Source organism: Gobio gobio (genome assembly GCF_949357685.1).
Source record: "Gobio gobio genome assembly, chromosome: 1".
Classification (NCBI taxonomy): Eukaryota; Metazoa; Chordata; class Actinopteri; order Cypriniformes; family Gobionidae; genus Gobio; species Gobio gobio.
Genome location: NC_137097.1, coordinates 6,728,111 through 6,749,389, shown reverse-complemented (window position 1 = coordinate 6,749,389; position 21,279 = coordinate 6,728,111). Strand labels below are relative to the sequence as shown.

The window sequence follows — 21,279 nt, the reverse complement described above, 5'->3', positions numbered from 1 at the left end:
ACAGCTAGGGTGTGGCAATATATTTACGAAAGTTTCATGAATGAGGCCCATTGTACCTACACATTCTCATAAAACAATATATTGATTTCAATTTTGTAAGAAACTTCTTGTTTACAAAGCCCATATGGGAAGAGGCATGAATGATCATGAATACTGCTGTGATTGACAACTGGGAAGTATAATAATGAGCTGCATAATAGTGCTGGGCGGTATACTGCATGCTACCGGTATATGTCGCTTAAACAACGTTCGCAGGGCTCGACATTAACGCTTGTCCGGGACAAGTGGATTTTTTTGAAGGTGCAAGTGAAAGAGAATTTTACTTGCCCGACCAGACAAGCTGATTAAAACGTCAAAACATAACTAGGGAATCACTAAAATGCAACAATGATCCTGCATTCATTTAGTGTAATTGGCGATCGATAGTGGATAATAATAATATATACTGTATAATGAACTGACGGTAACAAGGTTGCGCTGTTGACGCTCGCGCCGCCTCTCGAGGAGAAATCACAACAATTGAGCGCCGCTCGTATATAAGAAGAGAAAGCTGCAGAAAGAACAAGTCGAGCTCAACCTTGTCGAACATTCCTTAGTTCTGATGAGTTGTGCTAAACATCGATTCTTATTTCTTTAGACATTGTTTTCCAGGTATATAAACGCACTCGTCCTAACGCAACTAGTTGAAACTTTGAATAATTTATTCTACAATAAATGGGTTGCAAACAATGACAAAAACTGTGCCATACTTCCTATTAAACTCAAAAGATATAGAAAAAACAACAGTTATATAAATACATTTTATTTCATATTATTGTTGTTAATATGTTTATTATGTTAATAATTAGAATTAAATAATTAAATGTAAAGCTAATACAAAACTAAATGGAAAATCCTGTTAACAACTGGGCAAAACTTATGGAAATGACTATCAATGCTCTGAATTTCTGCTGCCCATTTACATGATCAAGATAAGAAGACTTTATTGATCCCAAGCTGGAGGAATTTGCTTGTTATAGCAGCTCCAGATAGGCCTACAACACAACAGATGGCAAAAGCACACATTAAATCAGAAATGGAGAAAAAGAGCATAATAAATAGGCTACAAAATACAGATTGATGTGAACATTGCACTCGTCGCGAAAAGGAGGTAATGGCACGGTGTAGAAATAAATACATTTTATTGCATAGGATGAAAGTTGCCAGAAAATATGACTATATGCGCTACGAGCACTCCCCCTGAGCGTGTATTCAGCTCTGCAAGCAACATTTTCACTCCTTTAAGATCCTTTCAGAAACCAGACAAAGTGAACATGTTGGTTTTCCTGTCACGAAACATGAAAACTCACGTGTGGTTAACCTACAAACCCGCTAGATTAGTTGCTTCTTCACCGCGGTAAGAAAAATTCCCATACCGTCACAGCCCTTGGCGAAAGTACATTTCTTAAATAACCTAAACCAGGGTCGACAACCTATACACCACACGGAAGAGTACAAAAATAGAAGTAGAAACTTAACAGATTATAATGATGTATAATACTTGCCTGTATGAAAAAGTATTTTGAGTCTATTTTGCACTGATAAGAAAAAAGTGCCATGCCAGACCTCTAGGGGTTAATGCTATACATGTGTAAATGGTTTTGATGGCTGTTGTGTTGTGCTATTGGTTAATTTTTGTATTTTTTTTTCCTTAGACCTGATGCTGTTGAAAGAGGAGTGTGAAGTACTAAAGGACATGGAAGAAAAAGATCAATATGAGAATGATCATGATTTCATAAATGAAGAAAAATATTTTAGTTGCTCACAGACTGAAAAGACTTCAAAAAAGAGCAGAGAAAAAGCTGAAAAGAAAGAAACTATGAGTTATTTTACCCGCTTTCAGGGCAGAAAGAGTTTCAATCAACAAGGAAATCTTACAGACAACATGAGAACGCACACTGGAGAGAAACCCTACACGTGCCCTCATTGTGAAAAGAGTTTCAAACATGATGGAAAATTTCAAGACCACTTAAGAATTCACACTGGAGAGAAACCGTTCACCTGCCAACAGTGTGGAAAAAGTTTCAACCATAAAGGAACCCTTAAAAGACACATGAGAATTCACACTGGAGAGAAGCCTTACACCTGCCAAGTGTGTGGAAAAGGTATAAGCCATAAAATAAGTCTTGAACATTACATGAACATTCACACTGGCGAGAGCTCCTACACCTGCAGACGGTGTGGAAAGGGTTTTGAACAACATGGAAACCTTAAAGTCCACATGAGAATTCACACTAGAGAGAAGCCTCACACCTGCCCCCAGTGTGGAAAGAGTTTCAATCAAATAGGACACTTTAAAGACCACTTAAGAATTCACTCCGGAGAGAAGCCTTACACCTGCCAACAGTGTGGAAAGATTTTCAACCGAAAAGGACACCTTAACAGGCACATGAGAACTCACACTAGAGAGAAACTCTACACCTGCCAACAGTGTGGAACGAGTTTCAACCAAAAGGATACTCTTGATCGTCACATGAGAACTCACACTGGAGAGAAGCCTTACACCTGCCCTCAGTGTGGAAAGAGTTTCAACCTAAAGGGAAATCTTGATCGTCACATGAGAACTCACACTGGAGAGAAACTCTACACCTGCCAACAGTGTGGAACGAGTTTCAACCAAAAGGAAACTCTTGATCGTCACATGAGAACTCACACTGGAGAGAAGCCTTACACCTGCCAACAGTGTGGAAAGAGTTTCAACCTAAAGGGAAGTCTTGATCGTCACATGAGAACTCACACTGGAGAGAAACCCTACACCTGCAGACGGTCTGGAAAGGGTTTTGAACAACATAGAAACCTTAATGTCCACATGAGAGTTCACTCTCTGGAGAGAAACTCTACACGTGCCCTCAGTGTGGAAAGAGTTTCAACCGAAAAGGAATCCTTAACAGGCACATGAGAGTTCACACTGATGAGAAGCCTTACGTGTGCCCTCAGTGTAGGGCTGGGCGATATGGCCCAAAAGAATTATCACAATATAGTTGTCCATATCAGCCGATATCGATAAATGTCAAATCTTTATTTCTTTAAAGTTTAAAGACATCTTTTTGCTCCTGAGTGAAAGATGTCGAAAACAGACAGTTAATAGTGGGTTAACTATCCTTTATTGTCAAAACATGACAAACACTTCCCAAACAGGTGAACAATTTTAAAAACTGAGGTAGAGTAGAATATTATTAATATAAATATAATATATAAAATAAATATCTATTGTAAAATCTAGAATTGTAATATAACATTTGTCTCTACTGACTGCAAATGAAAAGTTCAAGTGCTTTAAAGATGATGTTTGTCAATAAACAAAAATAGAATAAAAATCTTTTGGGTCAGCATGCCAAACCTTATAAATACAGGGAGTGCAGAATTATTAGGCAAGTTGTATTTTTGAGGATTAATTTTACAACATTAATAATTAAACAACAACCATGTTCTCAATGAACACAACAAACTCATTAATATCAAAGCTGAATATTTTTGGAAGTAGTTTTTAGTTTGAGCTATTTTAGGGGGATATCTGTGTGTGCAGGTGACTATTACTGTGCATAAATATTAGGCAACTTAACAAAAAACAAATTTATACCCATTTCAATTATTTATTTTTACCAGTGAAACCAATATAACATCTCAACATTCACAAATATACATTTCTGACATTCAAAAACCAAACAAAAACAAATCAGTGACCAATATAGCCACCTTTCTTTGCAAGGACACTCAAAAGCCTGCCATCCATGGATTCTGTCAGTGTTTTGATCTGTTCACCATCAACATTGCGTGCAGCAGCAACCACAGCCTCCCAGACACTGTTCAGAGAGGTGTACTGTTTTCCCTCCTTGTAAATCGCACATTTGATGATGGACCACAGGTTCTCAATGGGGTTCAGATCATGTGAACAAGGAGGCCATATCATTAGATTTTCTTCTTTTATACCCTTTCTTGCCAGCCACGCTGTGGAGTACTTGGACGCGTGTGATGGAGCATTGTCCTGCATGAAAATCATGTTTTTCTTGAAGGATGCAGACTTCTTCCTGTACCACTGCTTGAAGAAGGTGTCTTCCAGAAACTGGCAGTAGGACTGGGAGTTGAGCTTGACTCCATCCTCAACCCGAAAAGGCCCCACAAGCAAATCTTTGATGATACCAGCCCAAACCAGTACTCCACCTCCACCTTGCTGGCGTCTGAGTCAGACTGGAGCTCTCTGCCCTTTACCAATCCAGCCACGGGCCCATCCATCTGGCCCATCAAGACTCACTCTCATTTCATCAGTCCATAAAACCTTAGAAAAATCAGTCTTGAGATATTTCTTGGCCCAGTCTTTACGTTTCAGCTTGTGTGTCTTGTTCAGTGGTGGTCGACTTTCTGCCTTTCTTACCTTGGCCATGTCTCTGAGTATTGCACACCTTGTGCTTTTGGGCACTCCAGTGATGTTGCAGCTCTGAAATATGGCCAAACTGGTGGCAAGTGGCATCTTGGCAGCTGCACGCTTGACTTTTCTCAGTTCACGGGCAGTTATTTTGCGCCTTGGTTTTTCCACACGCTTCTTGCGACCCTGTTGACTATTTTGAATGAAACGCTTGATTGTTTGATGATCACGCTTCAGAAGCTTGGCTATTTTAAGACTGCTGCATCCCTCTGCAATATATCTCACTATTTTTGACTTTTCTGAGCCTGTCAAGTCCTTCTTTTGACCCATTTTGCCAAAGGAAAGGAAGTTGCCTAATAATTATGCACACCGATATAGGGTGTTGATGTCATTAGACCACACCCCTTCTCATTACAGAGATGCACATCACCTAATATGCTTAATTGGTAGTAGGCTTTCCAGCCTATACAGCTTGGAGTAAGACAACATGCATAACGAGGATGATGTGGTCAAAATACTCATTTGCCTAATAATTCTGCACTCCCTGTATATGTCAGGGTTCTGCCCTGGCATCCTTGTCTGTGTTCTTGTTTAATGTTTCTATGTTTGTGTTGTGTCTAAGCACATGGCTCTGTCCTTGTATTTAGTTTATCATTTGTTTCTGGTGTTCTAGTTTCGCCAGTTTTTATTTGCTTGGTTTTCTTTTGTTGTCTTGAGTGTTGTTTTGTGTTAGTTCCTGCCTCCTCCCTGGGATTCCCTGCCTGCTTATTATGTAACACAGAAAGGTAGCCTCTAGCACTACCAAAAGCAAACCCGATCGAGTGCGCGTTTGAAAATAAATACTCATATGATATAAGTGATAATTAATATGTAGCACTGGAGCCGCTGCTGTGACGCTGTGCAAACGCTTCCAGTGTGAATACTCTCGCGCGTCTGCCGCTGCAGTGATGGTGTAGTTACGCTGACGTGAAGCTCATGCACTGCTCACGCTTGCAGTGTGAAACGGCCGTAGGGATCCCTGGAACACACAAGCCTTTCCACCAATGGCAAGGTGGCAATCCTTGGAAAGGAACATTCACTCTCCATTCATTCTTTATCTAACACACGCACGCACACACTCACATGCACACAAGGAGAAAAAAACACTTTAGTATTGCACATTATTTATTTTTTTGCATTTATATTGGCATTGTTATTCCTTAAAATCAAACTAAATAAAATGCACTGAAACACTTACCAGTAGTATTGACATACTTTACCCCTGTGCTTCTACCTGTGCTTCTTCCGTCTTTAGCATTGTCCTCAATGCCATACACATTTTGTACCGTCCTCTGGGCATGAAATTGATAAATGAATATTGGTATCACTGAAAACACAAGTACTAATAAACCAAAATACAAAGTAAACTCACAACTAAACCTTACAGAAAGAAATGCGCATACATGCTGGTGGCCAGCTTGTCATCATCTTCCCAGACATTCTGACTTCAATTGGCCGGCTGCTGAAAAACATCAAAATCAAAATTAGATTAAGATTTACATTTTCCTCCAAATGTGGTTATAGTGTGCAGTAGTACAGTGACTGAAGCAAGATTGTTAAACGCTTAGCTTTAGGTGGTATAATGCACACTCGTATCCGGTCGCAGACACCACTGCTTTCGTCTCCAAAATCCCTGGAGCTGCCACGCTGCTCCTTACTGCATCTGCTGCTGCCTTCACCGTCTAGTGTCCTCCCTGGAGCTGCCACACCTTCCTGCTGCTGAGGCTACTATCCTGCTTTCTAGCTAAAACCTTAACCATAACCGTACACGATACAATCTAACCGCAACACAACCATACGCTAACCGCCAACCCATAGCATAGGCTGACGTAGCCTCACTGTTATGGTTCTGTATGGCTCCTCTCAACACAACCATACGCGCCGCCAACCCATCAGGACTAAGGCTGTTGTAGCCCCAACTGTTGTCGTTAATGCAGATTCAGTGGCCCAATGGATTGGTACCGTATGGCATACTACCTAAACGCAATACCCATCTACCACAAAAACTCATCTACGCAAAAAACACAGTACACCGGATTATGATAACTATGTAACACACCCACCTGAAGGCACAAATCCGGATGCGAGACGTAGATGTGATCCAGTAGTGTGTGCTTTTTAGTTGTTGCGGTGGTGATCAGTTGCGTGTATCCTTTCGACTGAAATAAATCCAGAACAGCTTTTTTCCCCGTGACAAGGAGGTCCTCGTTAAAGTCGCCACAGACAATGACGGGATGTTTGTCCGCTATGTCCAAATAATCCAACAGACTCTTCACGTTCTTCAAGAAGTCTTCTAATCCGTAGTGCGGTGGCCTGTACACGGCAGCGATTGTCAATTGGATGGGACTATCCACTTTGATGACGACAAACTTTGATATCGTCAGTCAAAGAATATCTGACAAAAGCAGTTTGTGATGGCTTCTGATGTCCTCAATGTGCGACGACAGTCCTTCGGTGTTGTGGTGGATGATTGTGAAGTGTTGATCCATGTGGGTTTCCCTCATTTTCTGCAGAAGCGGCATGATTCCTACAAACAACGCTCTCGTCATATTCCGCAACGAGGCTGTGATTGCAGAATCTTCTTTTCGCTGAAGTCCGTGATGTGTAGTCCACGGAGCGAGGTCGTCCTGCTGAGGGCGACATAGGCCATTCCCGGCTCAAAAATCTTGTTCAGTGACTACGGCATCCTGCATGGTCATGCCCTGAACTTTGTGAGCCGTGCAGGCGTAGGCCAACTTGATGGGGAACTGTCGACGAACTGCTCCTTTCCTCAGACTTTCTTCTGATCTCTCGATGTAGACCAAGTCGTCTTCTTCACCTTGCACCCTTCTGCGGTGATTCTTGCCTGCGTTGGCATTGTCCAGCTGAAGTCCAAGCATCTGAACGGAGTCGATTCCATCTTTTGTCTTGCGGACAATATTGTAAATCTTCCCAAAACATTCGTTGACGATTCCATCTTCAACGTCCAGGTTCCTGGTCACCATTATGCACACTCCCAGCGCAATTTTGATGGTGTCGAGCAAGTCGTCCTTTTTTCTGACAACAGGCTTGTTCTGTTTCTTCATCCCTCCCGTCCTTGGGTCTTTCCGGTAGTCTTCGGCATCGACGGTTACGATGTCAGTGTGAAGAGCGTGGATCGTTTGGGTGTTGTGTCTGTGGACTTCCTTGCTGGTGACAAATATGTGTAGTGCATTACTTGGGCAGTCTTCGGGGTTCTTCACGGCCTGAAGTAACAGCGCTCTATCGTCATCTCGAAGATCGTCAGACTTCTGCTTAACTCGTAGCCGGTTCAGAAGTTGGGCAAAAGCAAGGTCCTCTTTCTGAAGCACAATCTCTAAGAGGGTAATCATTTGGAAATGGTCTTTCCAGAAGTCCAGAACATCCTTTTCATACACACACAGGGGTTTGGCTTTACCCAGAGGTGGCAGTTGGTAAAAGTCCCCCACTGCGAGTACAGAGATTCCACCGAAAGGTTTCTTGCTGCCTTTGATTTGCTGAAATCTCCAATTTATGTAGGCAAAAAGATGCTTCGAAATCATGGAGACTTCATCAATGATCAGAATCTCGATGTCGTGTAGCCTAGCTCGTAGCTCATCTAGAGCATTTCCAAGTCCTTGATACGGCGGCTTCAGGTTCCTTGGAAGTTTTAAAATGGAATGCAGCATTTTACCGGAAATATTGAACGCAAGAGCACCATAAGCACAGAGAGATCCCCTTCCTCTCAGAGTCGAGGCAGTTGACGTAGAATTTTCGTTGCTTCCGTGTATATGCACTTGATGACGTGTGATTTGCCACAACCAGCACCACCCGTTACGAAGTAGTAAAAAGGTTCTGGATTATGCCCCCACACACGCTTCTGACACCACTGGCAGAATATGGCTGCCTGCATCTTGTTGAGACTTCGAAACAACTTCCTAGCAAATTCAACACTCATCTGGGGTTCCTCTACTCGTGGTACAACTCCATCTCCGTGTTCAAGAATTTGATATTCTGGAACATCGTCTTGTACAACATTCTCGTCATCAGGATCGATGTCTTCTCGTTTCGCAATGCACTCCAAGCGATCGACTTAGATTTCAAAAGCGGTCCTTGCTGTTGCAGCTGATCGATTGCCTTCTCCACTTTGTCGCTGTGCTTCTCAAACTTGTCTTGGTGTGCTTGCACTATGGCACTAACAGGTATCAGGAGACCCGGGTGCGTAGAAAGCTCCACGATTGCACTACTGTAAAACTGGTAAAAAAAAAAGGTTTTAGCTGTTCGTTGGAACGATGGGGCAAATAAAGTAGCCTACTGTAAAATTTTTCCGCTTGTTTTTCTTTTGAAAAGCGCGCATGCCTAATAACTGCAGCCTTACCGACGGTTCTTTTCTGGAAAAAACCCATACCGTTGAGCAGCCGGTGAACGTTCTTGCCTTTGGTTTGCTGACCATACACGATGTGACATTCTGAAGCAAAATCTGCCAGACACATCATTTCAAACTCTCGGGTTTGAGGCCTTGCTCTGTACTTATTGATGATCCCTGACATCCAGACATCCTCTGAATCGGGATCTTTATTTAGTAGGGCGCTAAGGGGGAGACTCATCTTAAGCGCGTCATCGTCCATCGGTATAAACACAACGCTTCGTGAACACTTCTTCAATGGTAAGCTGCATGTTCGTGCTACAGACTCCTGAGCGCTTACTTGCCTATGTTTGGAGTACGCCTGCATTATGTGCTTCATCTCGTCCTCCTCGTTAACGTTACTTTCGGCACACCCATGATTAAGTTTTTTTAGCAAGTCGCCCATTTCGTGCTCCGGCTTGGAAAAGTACGACAGCATGTACGTACATGATGCAGCTAAAAGCATCAAGAACATACTGAATGTCCATGTTGGCGTTCCACGCCCTCAAAAAATTGGGATTGTATCCGTTCACCCAAGACTCCTTTGGATCGCGCTTAAGCAAAATCACATTGGAAGAGGACAATGCTTCGACGAAGTTAGTGGAATCATCGACGGCCATTTACACTTTGTCAGTGGCTCTGACAAACTGTTAAAAGAGGCTTGGGGATCATTTAACAAATCCCACACCGGCTTGAGTTTTGTTCCCACGTCGCTCATGGCTTTTTGCGCAGCCTCCCGTCTCGCCGTCTTCTTTCTCTTGTCTCTTTGTTTTTGCTCCTCTTCAGGGTTCTGTGGTCGGGGATGAGCGATACCGGTTTTAGACATGCAGCTTCCCGATGAAGAAGCCTCCGTGTCATCCTCTTCTTCAGGACGCTGCGGTCGCGGACAAGTTATCGTGGTGTAGTCACCGGTAGCTTAGGGAACCCAAATCGACACAATAAATTACCTTTTTTACACGACTTGGAGTGGTTCCTACTATGAAGCTAAACTTCGGTGACAATTCGATGAAGCTCTGGATCAGCGTCGGAATCGGGCAACAGGCAGGTTATACTACTTTATCAGGATCGTTTTAAAACTCTGGTGCATACTTTATCCAAACGAGAAGATGAATGTGTGGGCTACCTCGAGCTTGAAACTCGACCCTGTAAAAGTAATCCTCGACTTTACCAATGGGTTGTGCAAGCGACAAGAGCAGATGTGTCATTATCGTGTCCACACGTTTTTCAAACATGCGCATCACAGTGACGGGGTTGCTTCTGAGAATTTAACATTTCGTCGTCCAGTCAAGCTCAGAAAAGTCAATCTGCTCACCTTGCTGGGCCTTGATCGCCGTTATCACTTCAGGCCATCGCATTTTGGCTGCGCTGAAAGTGCAAGAAAACGTAGGGGTCCCTAACTGTCTAATCATAGCCTGCAGATCTCTCAAAGTTTTTCCCAGTAAGCTGGAGAACCTCTCAGCGGTTGCATGAACCGTGTGGCGTCTCTGTTGTGAACCAATCTCTCGATCTCGCGGTTATCTTGAAGCAGCTTGTTGGAAATCCTTCTGCCGTCTCTCGTAACCGGTTTACCTTTTCGCAACTGGATGGACATGCTGTTTCTAGCCAGTTGCGTTTCGGTCACAAACTGTGCGAAAAAAAGGTACGTCTGATCTTTGGCGAAACGAGGATCCACACAGAACAATCTTGCGTTGAAATACATACTGGGAGATATCGATACTTGTCTCGCCTCATCGATTGTGTTCTGTCCAGTTGGGAATTGAACAGGGAACGCCATGGCTTCCAGCTTTGGGATCTTGAAAAACCCAACAGGCTTTTGTCCTTGTGCAGGAGCGATGCTAAATATTTCCTCTCCGTACGACAGGATCTCTTGTGCAATGTCAGGCGGCTGCATACACGTGTCTAACGTGAAACCCGGTCGGAGTTCGTCCTTTTCCTCGACGCTAACCTGTTGCTCATCCTGCTGAGCAACATCGACTTCTTGCTGCTCCTCTCCGTCATCGTTTTCCTCATCTAGGTCGAATATCGCAGTTTCTCTTATGGAGATGTCCCTGTATTCTGAATGAATTGCTTTCAGCTTCGCTAAAGGAGGAATGGGTGGCAATTTAAGTCGGTTAGCTGCTGCAATTGAAGACATGTGGCCTCTTTTAAGATGGCTGTCACACGTGTGGCAAATCCACTCCTCTCTTCTCTCTTCTGGAACTATACAAGGACTTGAGCAGGCACGATCACAGGCATGAACATACTTCCCGGTTAAGCAAGATGTGGCAACTTAAATGTTTTTGACATAACTCGTTCTGTTACAGACCATGACTTGATCAGGAAACAAGGCTCTGTGACAGACGGTGCAGACATGTGTAGGGCCATGCTGAATCTTACATCGGAATGCATTAATGGCACTTTCCATCGCTTCGCCAACCAAAGGCTGGGGTGGTGTTTCCTTGCTGAAGCAGATGTACGGTTTGTATTTCCCTTTAATCCGGAGTGCGCATTGCAACCGATGAAGAATGCGATATGAAGCATCACCAACACATTTCTGCGTCTTGCGCAGGGTACATCGCAGGATGTGATGTGCTCGGAACTCTGGGTCACCTGAATATCTCCTTGTCATGTACTCTTTCATTTTACTTTGGAAAAGAGTATCTGTCCTATACCGCCTAACCATGTAATCTTTCATTTTCTTCTTGAAGAGAACATCGTGCTGTACCTCCTAACCATATATTCTTTCTTCTTTGACTGCAAAAGGACATCTGTGTTGTACATCCGCATCATGTATTCTTTCTTTGTCTGAACAACTTCATCTATTTTGTAACGTCTAGCCATATAGCCTATCTTTTTGTTCCTGAAGTGAAGATCTTGATCATACTTTTTCTTAAATACTTCTTTTTTGTGTGTCCGCAATTGCAAGCAGCTTGCATACCGCTTTCTCTCATAATCCCTTTTTTTTATGTTTTCTGATGGCATAAGACGCGGATGGGTCTTTAGGTTCTCCACCTTGTTTTGACACTTTAAATGTTTTATGCATTTCTTTTCTTCGTCTGTGCTTATTTCTTTTATCCATCACACTATGTTTTTTTCCCCCTGAGCCAACAAGATTTACTTTGGCTCCAACATCTGTTCCTGGTTCTGGTACAGCTGAAATCACTTGTGATGCCTGTTCACAAACTGATGGTGAAGGTAGTTGGTCAGACTGTTGCTCTGTTTCAAATGATACAGGCATGAACTCATAGCTGGCCTCATCAGCTCGACCCCGGAAAAAGCTTGTGAATTCTGTCAATCATGTCACTCAGATGGGTAAAAGTTAACATGACAGCCACTGCATGAAAACACTGAAATCCGGCACTATCCGGGCATGGTATACTCCTGTGTAATTTGATGTTTACCGGATGTATGTGGGAAAAAGCGGATCAGAGTAACACGGAACAGTATATTTCCAGAAAAACCCGGAAACCTCACGTATGCGGACGTATACAGGAATCCGTGAAATTTCACGGACATATACAGCTGAAACACTGCTGGGTGTGCTAGGACTGAAGACTGTTAGGTGTGAAGAAGACCTTTCATATGTTAATGACTGACACTAGGAGCTGGCTGTTCTCAGAGGGAGGGGGGGCAGGGGAGGAATTCAGGATTGAGAATTATCTCTAGTGTAGGCTACAGCAAACAAGCTTTTTGCACAGAAAAAATAATTCTTAAGGCCCTGAAACACTAAACTGAACTAGCAATGACTAAAGCCGACTGTGGGGTTGGTTCACGTTGCCTGGGTCTGGGCCAAACCATCAGAATGGTGTGTCTGGGCCTTAAAACCACTGCATGAAAAGAGTCTCTTAATCAAATATTTTTTATAAAAACAGTACAAAATAAAAACCCTGTCTGAACCTATACGTTCACAAAAAAATCTGAATATGTAATGAAATAAACAAAGAAATGTAATGGAATTAACAAAGGATAATTAACCAAACATTTTAGACTATCCCCAAACAATTTTTGCAAAGTTTTACAAATTGTATGCAATAATAGAATTAAATAAAAAGGAGATGAAATGTGGAAAATGAAAAAGTTTGTTTTAAAAACACCAAAAACTGATATGCTCAAAATAAAAATATGGAATAAAAAAGAGCAGGGATTCACTTGCTCAAGAAACACAGAAACACAAGCAGATCTTTCAGCTCTGCAACTGTTAACAAAAAGTGTCACTCCAAGATTCTTAACTTTAACACGCTGCAAAAGAGGGGCGTTTTAAGGTTTGAAATCCACCACTCACAATAGATGTAGGTGCAACCAATAAGGTTACCAATAAAAATAAGGCAACCAATAAAAATAATCCTAATTTTACAGAAAAAAACTTTTACTTTTAAAAAGTTTTTTACAGTATTTTCTTGTAATTTTGAATTATGTTTAAAACGATGTAAAATTACAAACAATATCTAAATAAACAACTTGACTGTTATTTTAAGGATTATATCATTAATGACAAACTACAGTCATTCTCATTTTTTTATACAGGAACATCACTGTATTATTTTTCTGTTTTCATAAATAACAAATTCATGCAAAATTACAAACAATATCTGTAAATTAACAACTGTAATACAATATTTAGCTCATTATATTAAAGGTTTATGTTTATGTCCATACTAACAATTTAACATTATTCTTTGTCATTTTAAAGTAAATCTTATTAGTTTTATTTTTACACTGTAAAAATAAAAACCTAAAAAAAACAACAGCTACAGCTGCAAAACAAAAACCGTAAAATTAAAGTCAAATATCTTAAGTCAAATAAAGTTAAAAAACTTCACAGAAATTTACATTAAACGTTTTAGAGAAAACACTATTAGTTTACAGATTTTTCCTTATTTAAATTAAGATATTTTACTTTAATTTTCTGTTTTACAGTGAAGGTGTATTTTTACATTCAAACTGGTTTTACATTCAATTCTGGATACAAATATAACAAAATATATAGCAAACTAAATATCAAACAATAATTGTTTTTAAAGAGTACAAATCTGCACTGCAAATCTGCACAGGTTGAAACTTCCAGGCCTCTGCCCACACCACAAAACACCATTTGACCAATTAATTAAATATAACAGCAAATAAAAAGAAATATACACATTTTCTAACTGTTGTTTAAAACAAGTTTTTTTCTATATTTGCAAGGCTATTTGCTGTCTTTCCGTGTTCTTTTGAGCGTGATTGGTCAATCTGAACGTCATCCAGAAATCTGACCAATGACAGTGCGCGCCTTCAGTTTGAATTATACACCCGTTGTCGTTGCAGTTGCTCGTGGCTCGCGGGGACGCGACGCGATCGCGGCTTCTAATCTTCACGTCGGTCTATTAATGGCATTGCATGGACCATTTAAACCTGTTAAAATCTTATTTTGGACGAATTTTGATTGTGGGATGTCGACTGAGAACGAAAAAACATGAATACGAACAGACTAAGTTTCCAATGGCGGACAGCAGACGGCAGAAGGTAACGTAAATCCCTTTATATTGTTTCTGCTGCTTATCAAGATATAACGTTAGTGCATTAAAGTCATATGCTAATCGTGATTAACTTACATATTCTGTTTCTGTGTTTTGTTGTGTTGTAATATTGTTAAGATAGGGCTGGGTGTTATGGCGATCTGATGATACTGACTATTGTTAGCGATTTTGCTGTAAACGTTAACATTACCTTTTTATATCGCGGAATGTGAATATAGCGTATATAACGCAGCACTGATTGTACTAAAACTTTTTGACATTTTGACACGGAAACATGCATGAATGTAGAATAATGAACGGGACATGCATGTGTTAAAATAAGCCTCTCCCAGACAGCATGCGATCCCGAAATCAATTATCTTTCTGTAAAATGCACACAATTATCTCAGAAACCTTGTCATGTGAGGTATTCACTTGATTTAAACAGTCAGTTATGTCTGAAGTAAAGTCAAACAGTTCAAGTTAACGTGTGGAAACCCGGATGCGTGTCATTCTGTGCATCAGTTCTTAAAGGGGCTGCAGCTTTGTCATCATTTTAATAAAACAAAAGAATAGAGAAGACCTTCTGCTTCTTTTAGAATCAAGTGATATTAATTAATTGAATATCATACAGTGAAGACTTTTAAAGCAGTATTATTCTGTAGCATTTTAATAAAATATCCATCAAAATAAATATATTGTGATATCGTTATTGTAAAATGTCTCATGTATGTATAATTATATGGTCATAATGCCCATCCCTACTGTCAGCTAGTTTTAAGATCAAGCTTGTCATAAAATGTAACAGAGTTTTGGAATGAATAATCTGAGAACACTGTCATGTACACTTGTTCAACAGAGAGGACAGGAAACCACCATCCTTGGACTCTGAAGAATTATAGGCAAACCAGGAATTTTGGATCTACTGTGAAGTTTTTGTATGGGCCTGGTGAGTATGTTTTGCAAGTCCATGTCCGTAAGTTGATAATTAATTTTAATGTTTTATCAAACAAATTAATATTCATTTGTGTGTGTGCATGTTTCTTCCCCCCTCATGATCCAGAAGTTTTGGATCCATGATCCTGAAGAACTTTTACAGATGTTGACCCTGAATGTGTAAAAGGTAATCTTAAAAATGTTGTCATTATTTTAATGTTCTCTGTTTTTTTCTGTAATGTAGACGCATGCATTTTCTGTGAAGTTGCTTTGAAACAATATCAGGGTTTTTCCTACATTGAAAATTTTTTGCCGGCCGCCAAAACAAATTTTTGTCCCGCCAAAGCCTTATTTGATCAGTTATTGTGATTTATGAGTGATGTAGTAGATAACTGCTGCACTTGAGTTAACTGAGTGACAGAGAGAACGATCAGTGAGCTCCTCCCCCGCTCGCACGCTCTCTGTCTTCAAAATAAGCATTCTTAACTTTCTAATGTTTCACATATTACGTTAATCAAAATCAAAAGGTCGGAAGACCGAATCCATGTTGCATGTGGCGCTATCAGACGTTTTCCTTTAATTACCGCTGGGTGTGAAATGCGCTCAAAAAACATTGACTGATTCTCTGACCAGCTGACATAAACCATACTTTAAATAAACAGGAAACAAATCCTATCCGGTTATGAAGTGTTTTCTGTGTGTTGACAAATCTTTCGCGATGTTCTAAAGACGGGATTCACACACAACGCGTCTTCTAATGTCCGATTCGCGACCTAATGACTCCTTTGAACCGAATCATTTTAACGACTGGTTAGAACTGATCTGTCCAACACTGAACTAACGAATCAGTTTAATCATTTACTCTGAACAACACCTGAAATGAGAACACAAGACGTGCTTACCCAATTTAGCAAGAGTGCTGTTGATTTTTAATTATCAACAGTCTTTCAGCTTATTTATGTGGACAATGTGTAGTAAAATAAATAGCCTAAAATCATTTAGTTTAGACTGGAGTGAGGTGAACCCAGAACAAAGTTGTTGTTAGCTAGCTGATTGTATATGGCAGAAAATTAGGCTATTTGTTCATTTTTTTTAATACTATTTTTTAATATTGATATGATTACCAAAACAAACAATTATCAGTAAATAGTGTAAAAATGAGGAACAAAAACAAACATCAAGGTATCAAAATAAGATAAGCAAAAGTTACAAACTTTCTTTGAATTTATTTCAAATTTATTGTCAGTATTGCGCTTGCAGATCAAGTGGGTAGGGTATTTTTTTTTTACCGTGTGTGTGTGTGTGTGTGTGTGTGTGTGGATGACCATGTCTGTCAGCCACCACCGAAGACCATTTTTGACCCAGGAAAAACCCTGAATATGTATTGTGAAAAGCGCTATACAAATACATTTTAATTGAATTGTTTTACTTACTTTTATTGGCATTAACTATATATTATTAATGTATTATTTGGCAGGTCGCAAGATATATTTTATTTTGTGAGACTTTGCTGAGGAAGTATTCTTTGGCTCAGTCTGAAAAGGCCCAGAAAAGAAACACTATGCAGAACCGTCAGAGAAAGAGACGGGTAAGTTAAGAAACCGGTTAAGCTTTTTCCCTCCAGAATGTTACTATACTCCTCTCTGAGTTTTAGTGGTTAATTTACTGTCATGTTTTGCAGTTGCTGGAAACCAGGTCCAGGGTTGCACAAACCAACACAGAACCTGTGGAAGACCGCAACTATAGACCTGATGAAGATGATGCTGTTGTTGATGGAAGGCTTGGTTAGGCTAGCTACTACAAACCAGACTAGACTGACCCACACTACACATCACATCACCAGCCCATCACGGCAGTTTGAAAAAATGTTCAAAACTCAAACAACATTGTGTTAGAGTTGGTCACAATTATTTTATAATTATAATTTTAATATTCAATTGTTCCATTTTATATTTTCTTTATTCCTATGTTTATATACTTTTATTGGTTCCCATATATAGAACATTTACATATATTTTATATACACTTTTTAATTTATAGATTTCTTTGTCTCGTTTTATATTGTATACTTTGTATGTTTGTTCCTTTTTAGATGTCCATGTTGCTTTTGATCTCCACGTTTTGTATTGTTGTACCTCTTACGTCGCCTTCCTTTAGAAACATTTTGTGTCACTTATCTTTTCCCCCATTCATTTGAATGTATGTTTATAATGCTCTTTGTTCTTTTTATTTGGTTATATTGTTTACTTGGAATATTTATGTGTATTTTATATACACTTTTTTTTGTCTTATAAATGTATTGTTCTCATTTTATATTGTTTAATTTGTATATTTATTCTTTTCCTTTTTATGTTCACTGTGCATTTTATTCCTTTACATCTGTCTTTTAAATGCATTTTGTTCATTTTTTTTCCCATTTTGTTTCTTTACCAATTCAATTTATCGTATATTTATGTTCTTTGGACTGTTTATATTTTTACATTTGTTCCTTTACATTTTCATCCCTTTTAAATACATTTAGTTCACTTGTTTTTGTTTCACCATTGTTTTAATGTTCGTTTATAATGCTGTTAAGAATGTTTTTTTTTTTATTTTTTATATACCTTTTTAATAAATATTTCAGACTTTCTCAAATTGTTTTGTGTGTATTTTTCTTTTGGGAGGGAGAGGGGATTATTTTTTATATATATATATATATTATATATTAATTAGCAAAATCTGCATAGCTGGCCTATAACCAATCAAGTCCCTATGCTACAAAACCTAGCCCACCCTTAGCCTTAGAAGTAACCAATAAAGTCACTTGACTGGGTTTTCAATGCGTCCTGTCCTCCAATAGCAGTCTGGGTTTTGGGAGTGGTTTAAAAAAAAACAACCAATCCAGTTTGAGATGAAGGACCAATAGGGGATGGAAGGCAAAGCTATTTAGAGGTGTGAAAATTTCTCCTGGAAAAAACTTGATGGGATTATTTGCCATGGCAACAAATGGCTGTAGCATGGGAGTATACGGCCACAACATACATCCGATTTGGTACCATTTCGGATGAATACGGACATATACGGATCCATGGAATTTGACCTATCCGGCCAGTATACTCCTGGATTCTTCCGAATTTCAGCAGTGTATACAGGAGTATCCTGGTCCGGATACACCTTTTTTCATGCAGTGAGCAGTTCCACGACCTTTACGATGGGGCAAGCCTTCGGCAGTTCTTGAGTGCGAATCAAAGAATCCATACCTTCCACATCTGTCTCTGAACACAGCAATAAATTCCGGAGCAACGGTGAGCAGTGCATGGCTGACATCTGTTGAGAGGCACTTGAGTCTTTCAGTGAGAGGAATCCACCACCCTTCCATGTCAGGGGTCCCTCTGGCTCTTAGGTATCCCATCATCACGTCAGACTTTTGCACCTGGTGTGTTCGGATAAACGATGAAACCCTCAGTGGTACTTCCTCCATAGTGAGATTGTCCTGATTAAATCTTCCTTCAGCAATAAGATGCATTTTAACATCGACGTACAACGCATCCCCGTCCTCTAAAACTCTTATCAAGCTCAGACATGTTAAACTGAATCCCGTCACTATGGTTGGCCAAGAAAGTCAACGCTACGCAGGTGCACTGATGATTTCTGGAGAATACGTCATACCTTACATCTTTCTGACAATGCGACGCCTGAACAGACAAAACCCTTGGTGCGCGATCACTACCTTCCGCAAACATACTACCCGAAAACTGAGCTACAGCAGCGCAGGTGCTTGCCTGTTCAACCTGTGAATAAATCATTTAGAATTTGGTTGAAGGTCAAAATTTGTGTTATAGAATGTGTTTATGTGTTTGAGTGTGAGAGTGAGTGAGTGTGTGAGAGTGAGTGAGCGATTGTAAGATTGAGTGTGTGAGTGAGTGAGAGAGAGAGAGAGTGTGTGAGAGAGAGAGAGACGGCCAGTTTGCCTCAAAGTGGTTTCTCCAGCCGAACATATACTGTAGATGACATTAAGTCATTTTTGCAAGTGACGAAAAATGTGAAAAGGGTAAAAATAGATGAGTATTTTCCAGACATAATACAGTTCATTGAAAGAGTTAAGATTTTCAGAAGCGAAAGTTGTTTCACTAATAAAGAGGTTTACCGTCTTAAGAAAATTCTTACAAAGCTAAGCACTCAGTCAGGTGAGCTCAGTGAAAACAGTCAGAATGGATAAATTGGCACATATTGGTTGGCTTTACTGCTTTTTTTGCTCTTTTCTTATATCCTTAATGGGAGAGATATATCTTGCTTCCTTGAATGTTAATGGAGCAAGGGATTTTAAGAAGAGAGCTCAAGTATTTGAATTAATGAAATGCAAGAAGATTGATGTGTTATTTTTACAGGAAACTCATAGTGATGTTTCAAACTCTGTAGAATGGGCTAAAGAATCTGATGGTGTAGTGATTTTAAGTCATTATACCTCATTGAGTGGTGGAGTTGCTCTGTTATTTTCTAAGAACTTTATTCCTTATTCTTACAATGTAGAAGAAATTATTAAAGGAAGAATGCTGAAGGTTGAAGCTGTATTTGAAAATAGCTCTTTTGTTTTTGTCTGTGTATATGCTCCTACTATGGCAATTGAAAGAATGTTTTTTTTAAACACTTTGGATGATGTTTTAAAGAAGTGTAACACTGATGATTTTTTAATGTTAGGAGGAGATTTTAATTGCACTGAAAATGTCATAAATAGGAATCATGTTGAGCCACACATGCAATCAAGAAAGAGGCTAATTCAGATGATGAAATCTCATAGTATTCATGATATATGGAGAAATATCCATGGCATGCAGAGACAATACACTTGGGCTCATGCTCATGATAATCAGATATCACTGGCAAGGCTTGATAGATTTTATGTTTTTAAACATCATTTAAGCATGTTAAGAGAATGTTCAATACTTCCTGTATGTTTCTCTGACCATAGTATGATCAAATGTGTTGTGGTAAAAAATCAAGTAAAAGCAAAAAGTGCATACTGGCATTTTAATAATACTTTATTGTGTGATTCTCTTTTTAGAGAAGTTTTTAAAGAGTTTTGGACAAATGCTAAAGCTATGAAATCCTTGTTTTTAACATTGCAGCAGTGGTGGGATTTTGTTACGGTACAAATTAAACAATTGTGCCAGCAATATACTCACAACGCCACAAGAGATAAAACTGATGCAATGAATATACTAGAGGAAGAATTAATGAAATTACAAGAGATGGCAGAGTCCACAAATGATGCCACTTACATAATAGAACACATAAAAAAGAAAAAGGATTTACTAGCTGAGATGCTAGGTTTATCAACACAAGGAGCAATGATTAGATCCCGCTTTCAAAATGTGGAATTAATGGATGCTCCCTCAAAATTCTTTTTCAGTTTGGATAAAAAGAATGGTCAGAAAAAGTGTATTCATGCCTTGCGGTACGAAAAAGGGGTTTTGTTGACAAATCCCTTAGATATTAGGAAAAGAGCTGTAGAGTTTTACAAAGATTTGTATAAAAGGGAAATCACGGAGAAGCAAGATAGTTTTTATGTTTTTTTTTAGAAAATTTACCACAGATAACTGAAAATGCCAATGAGGAAATTAGCTAAATTTTGACTTTAGGTGAACTTGAAAATGCCCTTAAAAAAATGGAAAATGGAAGAGCAGCAGGTGTTGACGGCATATCAATTGAATTTTATAAATCTTTTTGGACAGAAGTAGGTCCAGAATTGGTAAAAGTATTTAATGAGAGTCTGGCCAATGGACAACTGCCTCAAAGCTGCCGTAGAGCAATTATTACTTTATTGCCAAAAAAAAGGAGATCTAAATGATATCAAAAAATTGGAGACCAGTTAGTTTATTATGTAATGACTATAAAATATTGTCTAAATCCCTAGCAATTAGGTTAGGTGAAGTCATTGAAACTATTGTTCATCCAGATCAGTCATATTGTATTCCTGGAAGAAGAATTTTTGATAATGTCTCTTTTATTAGAGATATTTTAGACTGTGGAAAACTTTTTGACTTAGACTTTGGTCTAATATCTATTGA

The 21,279-nt window shown here is 39.4% G+C and overlaps 1 long non-coding RNA gene and 1 pseudogene across 2 annotated transcripts in view; both read left to right on the top strand.

The window, feature by feature from the left end:
• Positions 1-21,279, top strand: part of LOC307143792 — an 838,852-nt pseudogene that overhangs the window by 539,837 nt on the left and 277,736 nt on the right. The window lies entirely within an intron of this gene.
• On the top strand, positions 12,713-17,864 carry LOC307131099. Its single transcript, XR_013817122.1, has 4 exons — positions 12,713-15,245; positions 15,360-15,419; positions 16,710-16,820; positions 16,914-17,864. It is a non-coding gene; the product is annotated as an uncharacterized lncRNA (long non-coding RNA).